We start from the raw sequence: 13,020 nt of genomic DNA on the forward strand, positions 1-13,020 counted from the left end.
TTGGTCCTTGGAGTTTGAAGCTACAGGGGCCCAACAACAGGGATTTTGACCGAATGAAAGCTCATTTGCTTAAATGAAAGCATCCATGCCTTACCTTATAAATAGAGTTTGCTAGTTTGCAGTCCAAATAACCAGCCCGGTTCCTTCTAGGAACACTACTTTTCTGACTTTTGTGACTGGCTACGGGATTGAAAGATGTGAGTGTGTAGGAACTGCCTAGGCATCCAGTAAGATGTCATTTTCCAGGTATCTCCAGAGCTCATACTCCAACCAGTATGGAAATAATTTTTTCCTTTACTGTTTTTTAAAAACTTGGTGCCCGACCAGGCGCGTTGGCTCAAGCCTGTAATCCCAGCACTTTGCGGGGCCAAGGCAAGCAGATCACCTGAGGTCAGGAGTTTGAAACCAGCCTGGCCAACATGGTGAAACCCTGTCTTTACTAAAGATAAAATAATAAACTGGGTGTGATGGCATGCGCCTGTAGTCCTGGCTACTTGGGAGGCTAAGGTAGGAGAATCGCTTGAACCAGGGAGACGGAGGTTGCAGTGAGCCGAAATCTCACCGTTGCACTCCAGCCTGGGCAAGAGAGCGAGACTCTGTCTCAACACAAAACAAAACAAAAAAACAAAACTTGGTGCCCTAAATGGAATTACTATATCAGACACTAACAGGTAAGGGTCAACAAGAAATGTGATATGGGGTAGAAGATTCAAATTCTGCCTCTAGGTAGGAGCAAGCCTGTGTCCCAGCAAGACTCCCAGATAAACTAACCTCTTACAACCAGAGGAGTGGAGCTGAGTGAGTGAGGAGGTGAGTGACCGTAGTAACTCTTGTCCCTGATGTTGATACGTGCTCCATGCAAGAACAGATAGGTAGCATTTATTCCTGGTCTTTGGTTCGGGGACTGCAGTGAGTATCCGGGAAACATTTATTATGCAAGTGTCATAAGCCTCTCTTTCCAGCCAAAGGAATGAACTTCTTTAACTCAGCAGTATGGTTTATCACAACATCACTGCCTTTGAAGTGCTGCCTCTGTGAATTGGAACTGTCCAAATGGTTTTATTTTTAGTGTCTCCTTTTTCATCGACTTCTAGTCCTATGAAAGACAAACCCTGGTTGCTAAGAAACAGTATGTAACCTTACGGCCGATAAACAGTAGATTTTCTTTCATCCCTTAGCTTTTGAAAGTACCAGGCCTTTAATATTATTCAGCTTAGGTTTACCCTTAGATGGGGTGGATAATCTGGAAATCAATTAGAGATTGTTGCATTTCTTTCCTCCTCAGAATAATTGGTGTCTTGCCACGATAGAAGCAGCCCATTACTTTCAAGTAACCCGCATATCTACAAGCTATAGTACTTAACAGTAACAAAGGTCATAGACATATGGTCTCATGTCCGTGAATAGTTAATGATGAACATGATTTACTTTACTTTTTTCTGTTAAAAAGCATTTATTTAGATATAACCATTTATTTTCAAGCTCATATCATCACATAAGTGTTAACTGTTGCATCTATTTTCTTATTTGGTTGTAATTACCCCAGAATCCTTTTTTTTTTTTTTTTTTTTTTGAGACGGAGTCTCGCTCTGTCACCCAGGCTGGAGTGCAGTGGCCGGATCTCAGCTCACTGCAAGCTCCGCCTCCCGGGTTCACGCCATTCTCCTGCCTCAGCCTCCCGAGTAGCTGGGACTACAGGCGCCTGCCACCTCGCCCAGCTAAGTTTTTGTATTTTTAGTAGAGACGGGGTTTCACTGTGTTACCCAGGATGGTCTCCATCTCCTGACCTCGTGATCCACCCGTCTCGGCCTCCCAAAGTGCTGGGATTACAGGCTTGAGCCACCGCGCCCGGCCTACCCCAGAATCTTGCTAGACCAGACTGCTCAGAAATAGGCAGTTTTCGGATGGGTTATCCAGGCCTTAATACCCTGAAGACCTCATTGCACACTGTTTTGCAATTCCTAAAAAGATTTTCAAATAAACCATTAAAAAATACCAGGAAGTGTTTAGTTATCTCTCACTGAGTCTTCCTTTTTTTTTTTTTTTTTCCCCACATAAACCAGTTGCAGTAAGTACAGAATTATATATTCCCTTTTAGGGGTTTGATGTCTGAGATCCTGTTGGGACAACTTTGAATTTTTGTTGCATCTCCATTAGTTACTTAGATTCACTTTCTCACTTGTTTCCTTTAATGGAGTTGGAAAACCAAGGAAAATGATTGGCACATATCTCAGTAGAATTAGCTGCCCACCCCCTGCCCCAAAATAAACAAGTCTTTATTTATTTTGGGGATAAAAAATTAGAAACACTTTCTGATTTAAAAAAATAAAGAGGCTGGGCGTGGTGGCTCACGCTTGTAATCCCAGCACTTTGGGGGCTGAGGCGGGCAGATCACGAGGTCAGGAGATTGAGACCATCCTGGCTAACACGTTGAAACCCCGTCTCTTCTAAAAATACAAACAATTAGCCGGGTGTGGTGGTGGGCGCCTGTAGTCCCAGCTACTTGAGAGGCTGAGACAGGAGAATGGCGTGAACCCAGGAGGCGGAGCTTGCAGTGAGCCAAGATTGTGCCACTGCACTCCAGCCTGGGCAACAGAGCAAGACTCTGTCTCAAAAACAAAACAAAACAACAAAAAAAAAAGAGGATAGAGTTAAGTGCTTTAATAGTACAGCTTCATTTGTTTACTCATAATGTGAATTTATTTATATGGTAGAAGATTTGTCTTGTTTTGTGTGCATCCTTCCATTAATTTCCTCCTGCAGCCCCAGCGTGGGGATTAGGAATATGGGCTCTGATGCCAGGTACACCTGGGTTCAGTTCTGATTATGCCATCACTTGCTCTTTGAACAAAATCCTTAGCTACTTTATGCCTCAGTTTCCTCATTACTTAATATGAGACAATAACAACTTCAAAGGGTTTTAATTTTTCCATATATATATGTGTAAAGCGTAACTTTATGCCTGGTAAAGTACTATGCTGTCACCCTTAAGTTGAGTGTTTGTGCCTTGTTAAAAACACACACAAGAAAACACTGGTTTAAAACACCTACTTGTGGTCGGGTGCAGGGGTTTGTGCCTGTCACCTCAGCACTCTGGGAAGCCAATGTGGGAGGACTGCTTTAGTCCAGGAGTAACATAGGGAGGCCCTTGTCTCCCCACAAAAAAAAAAAATAAATAAAATAAATAAATAAATAATGAATTTTTTTTGAGCACGGTGGCACATACCTGTGTCCCAGCTACTCGAGAGGCTGAGGCAGGAGGATAGCTTGAGCTCAGGAGCTCCAAGACTACAGTGAGCTGTGATTGTACCACTGTACTCAAGTCTGGGCTGTTAACAGAGTGAGACCCTGTCTCAAATAAATAAATAAACCACCTACTTGCATACAAACAAAGTATACTAGTAAAAATCTATGGCTATCAATATATTAAATGATTCTGAGTACCTCTGATAGACTCTCAGACAAGATTGAGTTCTTGATGGAATTTGGATTTAAGTTATTACAAGTATTTACTAATTCATACTGGCTTTCTCAATTAGTTTACGTGGTGATTTTTATCTTGTCCTTAAATATCAAAGCTATCTACACAAATTAAAAGAGAAAAAAGCTTACACAAACTTCTAATCCAAAGTAAACCTTTATCCTTCCTTTTAATGTTCTGCTTGTTTGTAAACATTTTACATTATTTATATCACCTCTAGATAAATATAAGACAAAGACATGCATTTACCTAGTTTGTATCCAATTCTGGGAAATGGGGTCTTGCCTGTGCTAGTAATACAGGGTTGAGTTCACATTCTTGTACTTGTCTAACCATACCTGGTCCTTTAGCTTGATGCTGTTTGAGGAAAATAAAAAGATATTTTGAAAACGAACCTATAATATGGAATTTTATTTTACAGTTAACTTGAGCTGAATTTGTATGTAAATTATGTTAATCTTAACATTTTTGTGGCCTACTTCGTATTAGTATTGTAGAGATTTCAACATGAGCAATGATAACCATAGCACTTATGCAGTGCCTAGTATGTAGAAGCACACTATGTATATGGACTCTCAATCCTCATAACCACCATGGAGTGAGAGGACCTCTAGCTTAAAAGAACTAATTAAAAACTAGGAACAAATAACTATTCAACAAAAAATAAGCCCTTATGAAGCTTACTGTCTAATTGATGGGACAGACATTTATTAAAATGTGAATAAATATGTATACTATAAAGCAGGGGTATCCAATCTTTTGGCTTCCTGGGGCCACATTGGAAGAATTGTCTCGGGCCCCACAGAAAATACACCAACACTAATAATAGTGGATGAGCTTAAAAAAATCGCAAAAGAAAAACTCCATGTTTTAAGAAAGTTTATGAATTTGTGTTGGGCCACATTCAAAGCCGTCCTAAGTCGCCTGGGCTTACATGCACCTTGTGGGCCCTGGGCTGGACAAGCTTGTAAGGAAAGCCAGGGTCTGAGCTGGTCTTGGGAGCAGGAAGATCTTTCCTCAGACGTGACGTTTGAGCTTTGGTCTACAGGATCATTAGGAGTTGCGTGTTGTTTTTTTTTCCTGACACCAAATATGTCATTCTAACACCAACTAACTCTGACCCCAACTAGGTGTCCCACAGTTCAGTTCTAACACTAACTACTCAGAGTTAGTGTGGACCCCACAAATTAAGGGCTCAGTCCTGCAAAACTGCCCCCCAGACAGACTTCAGACACTAGCTGCAAATGGGGTCTCCAGGCTACCTGTATGTCTCCCCACCAGACTACAAAGTTGGGGGTTCCCATGCATCTCCCCTTCCCCAGTTTTGATAATTCACTAGAGTGACTCACAAAACTCGCAGAAATTACTATATTTATGATTATAGGTTTATCATAAAGGATACAACTCAGTCAAGTGGAAGAGATGCGTAAGGCATCCCTTGGGGGAATGAAGGGGTAGGTGGTGGGGTGTGAAGAGTTTCCATACTCTAGGTGGGTGCGTTGATGTGTTCGTCAACCTGGAAGAACCCCAAACCTTATAGTTCAAGAACTGTTATTGAGGCTTTATTACCTAGGCATAATTGAATAAGTCCAGTGGCCATTGGTGATGAAATCTCCAGCCCCCTCCTCTCCCCAGAAATGGAGATGGGGCTGAAAGTTTTAACCCTCCAATCTCATAGTTGGTTTTTCTAGCTACCAGTCTTGGTTCTTAAGCTAGCTGTCTAGGGACCTCACCAACAGTCATTAGCATACAGTAGACACTTAGCACTCTGGGAATCCCAAGGGTTTTGGGAACTCTGTCCCAGGAACCAGGGACCATGACCAAATATTTATTTTGTATTATATCACAGGAGTTTAAGTGGCCTCTGAACAGCCAGAGAAACTTGTTGTTCAGATTGTCTTCAGAAGAACTTACAGTGGGGAGCATAGTCAGCTGATGGCCCCAGCTGCCACCCTTTTGGATCCATTACACCTTGCCTGTGAGTGCTGGCTTGTGCCGCACCCATCCCAGCCAATGACTGAGCATTCCAGGGTGCCAGTGCTGTTGCAGAATTGCTAGGCTTATATGCTGTCTGTGCAGCAACAGACCCATATACTGACAATGGCACTTGCAGCAGAGGAAGAGTTTAATCATTGTGACGTTCTCAGTGAAGAAACAGGAGGAATTCTCAAGCCTCAAATATGTTTCTTCCATGGGTACTGGGCAAGGGTTTTTAAGGGGATTCATGGAGAGTGAGGGGCTAGAAAATCTGGGGTTATCCGTTGGACAACTCAAAGCTGGGCTAGCGAGCAGCAACCGGCTACAAGGAAGTAGACCAAAGGGCAAGCTGGCTTAATGATTGCTGCTGCAAGCCCGGTTGCATTTTATTGTTTTATTTTTCTCTTGCTCAATTTTGTACAATTTTCTTGGGATGGTTTTAGTGCTAGCCTATTCCTGGCCCACGTGGGACTCCTCTATTAGGCAACTTTTGCTGGAAGACTCCCCATATTCCTGTCCAAGATTTTCTCAGAACTGTATAATACTCTGAGGATCTTGCTACTCAATCCTCTTTCCTTCCGTCCTTTCATAGAATGAAAGTTGTCAGACTCAAAATGAGGTCACTTGTGTCAAACATGTGGAGCTGGGGCCATGAAGGGAGGATTCTCACGCACATATGCCTGATAACAAGAACTCGCACAAAAGGCTCTGCAAAAACTATAACTTTGCACAAAAGCTACAACCTTAAAAAATACTTCTGCAAGGACATCTGCCTAGCAACTGTCTGTCCAACCTTGGATTGATTCTACCCTTGTTGATTCTTGTAGCCAAGGCTATTTGTCTCAAACAACTTATATCACCCTCCTCACTTTTCCTTTAAAAACCCTGGTCTTGGCCGGGCGCGGCGGCTCAAGCCTGTAATCCCAGCACTTTGGGAGGCCGAGACGGGCGGATCACGAGGTCAGGAGATCGAGACCATCCTGGTTAACACGGTGAAACCCCGTCTCTACTAAAAAATACAAAAAATTAGCCGGGCGCGGTGGTGGGCGCCTGTAGTCCCAGCTACTCGGGAGGCTGAGGCAGGAGAATGGCGTGAACCCGGGAGGCGGAGCTTGCAGTGAGCTGAGATCCGGCCACTGCACTCCAGCCCGGGCGACAGAGCGAGACTCTGTCTCAAAAAAAAAAAAAACCCTGGTCTTCCTTTGCCTTGCTGAATATACCCACTGTATTCCTATGGCAATGCTCAATCCAGAATAAATATAATTTTCTTTAGGAGAGCCTCTCTCGTTGTCTTTTATTTAGGTTTTGGCAATAGGAATCAGACCCGGTCTTGTTCTCAAGGTTTTCCCACCGGGCGCGGTGGCTCAAGCCTGTAATCCCAGCACTTTGGGAGGCCGAGATGGGCGGATCACGAGGTCAGGAGATCGAGACCATCCTGGTGAACACGGTGAAACCCCGTCTCTACTAAAAAATACAAAAAACTAGCCGGGCGAGTGGCGGGAGCCTGTAGTCCCAGCTACTTGGGAGGCTGAGGCAGGAGAATGGCGTAAACCTGGGAGGCGGAGCTTGCAAGCTTGCAGTGAGCTGAGATCCGGCCACTGCACTCCAGCCTGGGCGACAGAGCGAGACTCCGTCTCAAAAAAAAAAAAAAAAAAAAAAAAGGCTTTCCTTGCCTACCCCTGCTCCCCCTTTCATCCTTCACAAGCATTCCCCCTTATCCATCTCTTGCATGTCTAACTCTGTCTTGGTGTCAGCTTCTGAAGGACTCAAACTAATACAGTCTCTAAAACACCCTACTGCAACCTCAACACTTAGACATCTTATTTATGTCTGTTGATGGCATGCTATCTATGCAGATTGGAGAAACCCATTCTTTTTCTCATTTCTTCCTTTAAGGCCCAGAAAACACATTTCCTAATTTCCTTGATCCAATCTCAATGCATCCCACCGGTTTGTTATGCTCGAGGGAAGGAAATAATCTTTGCAATCCTTCTCTTCATCCCCAAACTCTCAAGGGAGATAAAAGGAGAATCAATGATGGTTTGGTAAGAGCAGTTCATCATGGCCAGTCCTGATTTTTCTCTTTTCTCCTTAAAAAGCATTGTTAAATTTTGTAAAGTATTCTGTAATTATAACATGGAATACAAGGTGGGATATACAATAATAAAGTCACTAAGTTATAGTGTTAAATTTCTATAAATATCACTCTTTAGTGTCTATTTTCTGAAACCCTGAACTATGGTTTCTTTTTTTTTTTTTTTTTTTTGAGACGGAGTCTCGCTGTGTCGCCCAGGCAGGAGTGCAGTGGCCAGATCTCAGCTCACTGCAAGCTCTGCCTCCCGGGTTTTTACGCCATTCTCCTGCCTCAGCCTCCCTAGTAGCCGGGACTACAGGCGCCCGCCACCTTGCCCGGCTAGTTTTTTGTATTTTTTAGTAGAGACGGGGTTTCACCGTGTTAGCCAGGATGGTCTCGAACTCCTGACCTCGTGATCCGCCCGTCTCGGCCTCCCAAAGTGCTGGGATTACAGGCTTGAGCCACCGCGCCCGGCCCTGAAGTATGGTTTCTTATGTCTAAGACAGAACTTAAGTCATTTTTACTCACATTATTTGCATCTGAATAAGCCACATACAATATTCTGAAATTAAGTGCAAGTTTTTACAAACTTATTAGAGCATATTAGAACTGTTTTCACTATTGCTTCCTCACTGCAATGTCCATGTTTTCAATTTCCTTCTCTATATGATTATGAGAAAATAAAATTATAAAACTCTGCTTATAGATGCTAAGTGGCTTGAATGTATCAGGCTAGTGTTCTTCCCTGGAAATAGAGAATTGAATAATGCTGGAGTTCCTTTTAATGTTATGAAATAATAGTACACTGGAAGAGAGTATCTGTGATTGATTGTAATGAGCAATCTTCTTGATGGCTCAATATAGATGGTTATTCATTAGGGGATTATCTAAGTCAATCTTTAGCATGCAGAAAGTTTATAAAGCAACAGATAGTATTTAACTCTTCCTAATGACATGTCTCAATGAGCTGGGTAGATGTCTCAATGATTACCAGATAGTAATACTAATACTAATACTATTTGACTTATTTTTGAAATGAGAAACGTAATGAAGCATTGGAATCCTGTTGTAGCATGAAGTAAATTAGTTATGACCTGGAATAATTAAACTGGGTACTCCTGAGAGACAAACCAAAATAACATTTAGTAGCTCGTGTGTTTTCAATGATTAACCATGTACTAGACCTTGTGTTAAGTATGTCAGGTACATTATTGAATAGTTTCTTCATGATAAGCCATTTGCTACCTTAAAGATGAGGAAACTGAGTCTTGAAAATAAAATGATTTTCCAAGATCTCATGGCTTTTTGAGTGACAGAACCAGTATTCAAACCTACGTCTATCTACCAAATTCTGGATCTTGAATATGATGTATAGAGGGAGGATAGATAGAAGGAGTGATAGTGCAGCTAGCTAAGGTCCTATCATCATTTTTTTTTTTTCCCCCTGAGATGGAGTCTTGCTCTGTCACCCAGGCTGGAGTACAATGGTGCGGTCTCAGCTCACTGAAAACTCTGCCTCCCGGGTTCAGGCGATTCTCCTGCCTCAGCCTCCTGAGTAGCTGGGATTACAGGTGCCCACCACTGTGCCTGGTTAATTTTTGTATTTTTAGTAGAGACAGGGTTTCACCATGTAGGCCAGGCAGGTCTTGAACTGCTGACCTCGTGATCCACCTGCCTCGGCCTCCTAAAGTGCTGAGATTACATGCATGAGCCACTGCGCCCAGCCCTATCATTGTTTTATATTGACATTAAGAAAAGAGAAGTTCTATAGGCTAAAGGGAGTGGAATATGGAAGCAGTAATGTGACATTTACAGTTGCAGAGAGGGGAAGATTTCTTTCCTTACCTAGCCCTAGGTTCATGGCTGATATCCCTATAAAAAAAGATAGATTAACAAGAGAAAAGCGGCTGGGCGCGGTGGCTCAAGCCTGTAATCCCAGCACTTTGGGAGCCCGAGACGGGTGGATCACGAGGTCAGGAGATCGAGACCATCCTGGCTAACACGGTGAAAGCCCGTCTCTACTAAAAAATACAAAAAACTAGCCGGGCGAGATGGCGGGCGCCTGTAGTCCCAGCTACTCGGGAGGCTGAGGCAGGAGAATGGCCTAAAACCCGGGAGGCGGAGCTTGCAGTGAGCTGAGATCCGGCCACTGCACTCCAGCCTGGGCGACAGAGCGAGACTCCGTCTCAAAAAAAAAAAAAAAAAAACAGGCCGGGCGCGGTGGCTCAAGCCTGTAATCCCAGCACTTTGGGAGGCCGAGGCGGGCGGATCACAAGGTCAGGAGATCGAGACCACGGTGAAACCCCGTCTCTACTAAAAATACAAAAAATTAGCCGGGCGCGGTTGTGGGCGCCTGTAGTCCCAGCTACTCGGGAGGCTGAGGCAGGAGAATGGCGGGAACCCGGGAGGCGGAGCTTGCAGTGAGCCGAGATCGCGCCACTGCACTCCAGCCTGGGCGACAGAGCGAGACTCCGTCTCAAAAAAAAAAACAAAAAACAAAAAACAAAACAAAACAAACAAACAAACAAACAAAAAAACGAGAAAAGCATACCCATTCCTTTAACATAAGTTTTACAGGACATAGGAGCTTCCAAAAATGAAGATTCAAAGAACCAGGGAAAACGGTGTCTTTTTATGCTTAGGTTTGATGAAGAGTGGATAGTGTATAGAAGTATGATTGGTGAAAAAGGTGTATGGTCTAATGACATAAACTGGGGAAGCTTAGCAAGGCCTGTTTGTTCAAATTCTCTGTGTCTCTATGTCTCCATTCCTTTCCTATGGGTTTAGGGAGGAGGGAGGATCCCTCTGAAACGAGGATCTTATGGCCTACCTTAGAGGAAGGTCAGAGAAATTTTTTTTTTTTTTTTTTTTTTTTTTTTTGAGACGGAGTCTTGCTCATCGCCCAGGCTGGAGTGCAGTGGCGCGAGCTGGGCTCACTGCAAGCTCCGCCTCCCGGGTCCCGCCATTCTCCTGCCTCAGCCTCTTGAGTAGCTGGGACCACAGGCGCCCGCTACCACGCCCGGCTAATTTTTTGTATTTTTAGTAGAGACGGGTTTCACCGTGTTAGCCAGGATGGTCTGGATCTCCTGACCTCGTGATCCGCCCACCTCGGCCTCCCAAAGTGCTGGGATTACAGGCTTGAGCCACCGCGCCCGGCCGGTCAGAGAAATTTTTTGTGGCTTGCTTCAGGGAGAAAGATGGGAGAAGGTCAGAGAGGACTTCCTGCTTTTGCTGTTTTCTCAAATGCCAAGGTCCGTATTTTGGGATAACATGTCGTGAACCCCACCATAGTTTTAAAATGATTTGAATAGAGAAGTAGTTTGCAGGAGAAAAGTTTCTCTGGGGATTCCCTTTGTTCTGCTGCTTTTCACAAATGACAGGTGAGCTTGGTAGCCTGGTGTCAGTGTTACTGGCAAGGGGTCCTGATCCGGACCCCAAGAGAAGGTTCTTGGAGGTCACACAAGAAAGAATTCAGGGCAAGTCTATAGAGCAAAGTGAAAGCAAGTTTATTAAGAAAGTAAAGGAATAAGGAATGACTACTCCATAGGCAGAGCAGCCCCGAGGCCTGCTGGTTGCCCATTTTTATGGTTATTTCTTAATTTTATGCTAAACAAGGGGTGGGTTACTCATGCTTCCCCTCTTTAGACCATCTAGGGTAACTTCCTGATGTTGCCATGGCATTTGTAAACTGTTATGATGCTGGTGGGAGTGTAGCATTGAGGAAAACCAGAGGTCACGCTCGTTGCTGTCTTGGTTTTGGTGGGTTTTAGCTGGCTTTACTGAAACCTGTCTTATCAGCAAGGTCTTTATGACCTGTATCTTGTGCCAACCTCCTATCTCATCCTGTGACTTAGAATGCCTTAACTGTCTGGGAATGCAGTCCAGTAGGTTTTAGCCTTATTTTACCCAGCCCCTATTCAAGATGGAGTCTCTCTGGCTCAAACATTTCTGACATTAGAGCAGTTATCTCACTCTCACTGTGCAACCTCAACAACACAGTAACTTCCAGTGACTTTTTTTTCAGACTTCTGATCATAGCCTACAGTGAGCAATTCATTTGACATCATGACCTAGTACATGACTGAGTATATATTAGCGTATATATAACTAAAATTACACGAAACAATTCTCACCTTTATTATATGTGATGTCCTCTGACTGTTTCTATTCTTGTGCATTAAAAATAAATCCATTGAATTGATTTCATAACCCATTAGAGGGTTACCTCCTACAGTTTGAAAAGCACAGTTCTATGCATGACAGGAGAGAGAGAGTGGATGAAAATAAAAAATAATTTTGGTTTGATTAGATCAAATTTACATTCCTGTTTGTGCAGGAGGGTAGAAATTATGGTCCTGTATAGAAGGAATTTCCAACTTTTCTGCACTGGATTCCATTCCTCAGTATGGTATGCATTTGTGGTCTGCCAAGGCTTGGGGAGCAATCATTTTTGTTCAAATACAATATCAAAAATGAATGGGAATTGCTCAAAAAGTCTTTGACAGCTGGAACAGTGAAACAATAAATCAACAGGATGATGAAAGCTTGAAAACACATAATACCTATAATAATCAGTAGAACCATAGCAGAAATGAGAAAAAAAGAAACTTAGTTCAATTACACAGTAAGGTTACTTACTTCAAAGTCAGTAGAGTGCTGTAAGGTTATACATATTAAGGTTAATTGCGTCTATTCAGAATGTATTTGAATCTGAAACAAAAGCTTAAGAGGAAAGAAAATCAAAGAGAAATGACTGCATTTGAAGGGTCTATTCTATATCAGAGAATCGGCTGATGATGGCTCCTTTGTTCTGTAATGTTTGTAATTCCCTGGCCCCCACCCCCTGCAAATATGAAGACTTAAAAGGAAATCCATTAAAGTCCTGTAGAAAAACTGAAGACATTCACCATCATTAAAACTCAAGGGCTAGCATTGCCCAGTGTTTGTTTTACTATGGTACTAGTGAGAGCAGAAACCTATGCTACCTAATCTTGTAAGAAAAGCTGAGCCCCTGCTTTAAGAAATTTTTTTTTCTTTTTGTGACTGGCTGGAATGATTTTATTTTATTTTCTTTATTATTATTATTATTATTATTATTATACTTTAAGTTCTAGGGTACATGTGCATAACATGCAGGTTTGTTACATATGTATACTTGTGCCATGTTGGTGTGCTGCACCCATCAACTTGTCATTTACATCAGGTATAACTCCCAATGCAACCCCTCCCCACCCCCCCAAGAAATTTTTATATTAAATATTTCTCTATTAAAAATCTTTGGAATATGTTTCTCTGATTATAAAAGTAAAGTCATATCTGCTTGTTATAAAAACTCAAGCATTTCAAAAATAATACAGAATGTGAAAGTCCCCTGCGATTCCGACCCTTAGAAATAAACTTTTCAAAGAGTTTAGTGTAAAGAAATCTCTAAAGTACAGGTTGCACTCTATGATTCTTTATTTCAAGTGGAAAACCTTAGGGCCATGAT

General features: G+C 42.7%; 1 protein-coding gene across 36 annotated transcripts in view; it reads left to right on the forward strand.

Moving 5' to 3' along the window:
• Nucleotides 1–13,020, forward strand: part of LOC105491720 (epithelial stromal interaction 1) — a 307,766-nt gene that overhangs the window by 373 nt on the left and 294,373 nt on the right. The window lies entirely within an intron of this gene.

This window comes from Macaca nemestrina, chromosome 16 (assembly GCF_043159975.1).
Source record: "Macaca nemestrina isolate mMacNem1 chromosome 16, mMacNem.hap1, whole genome shotgun sequence".
Taxonomy (NCBI): Eukaryota; Metazoa; Chordata; class Mammalia; order Primates; family Cercopithecidae; genus Macaca; species Macaca nemestrina.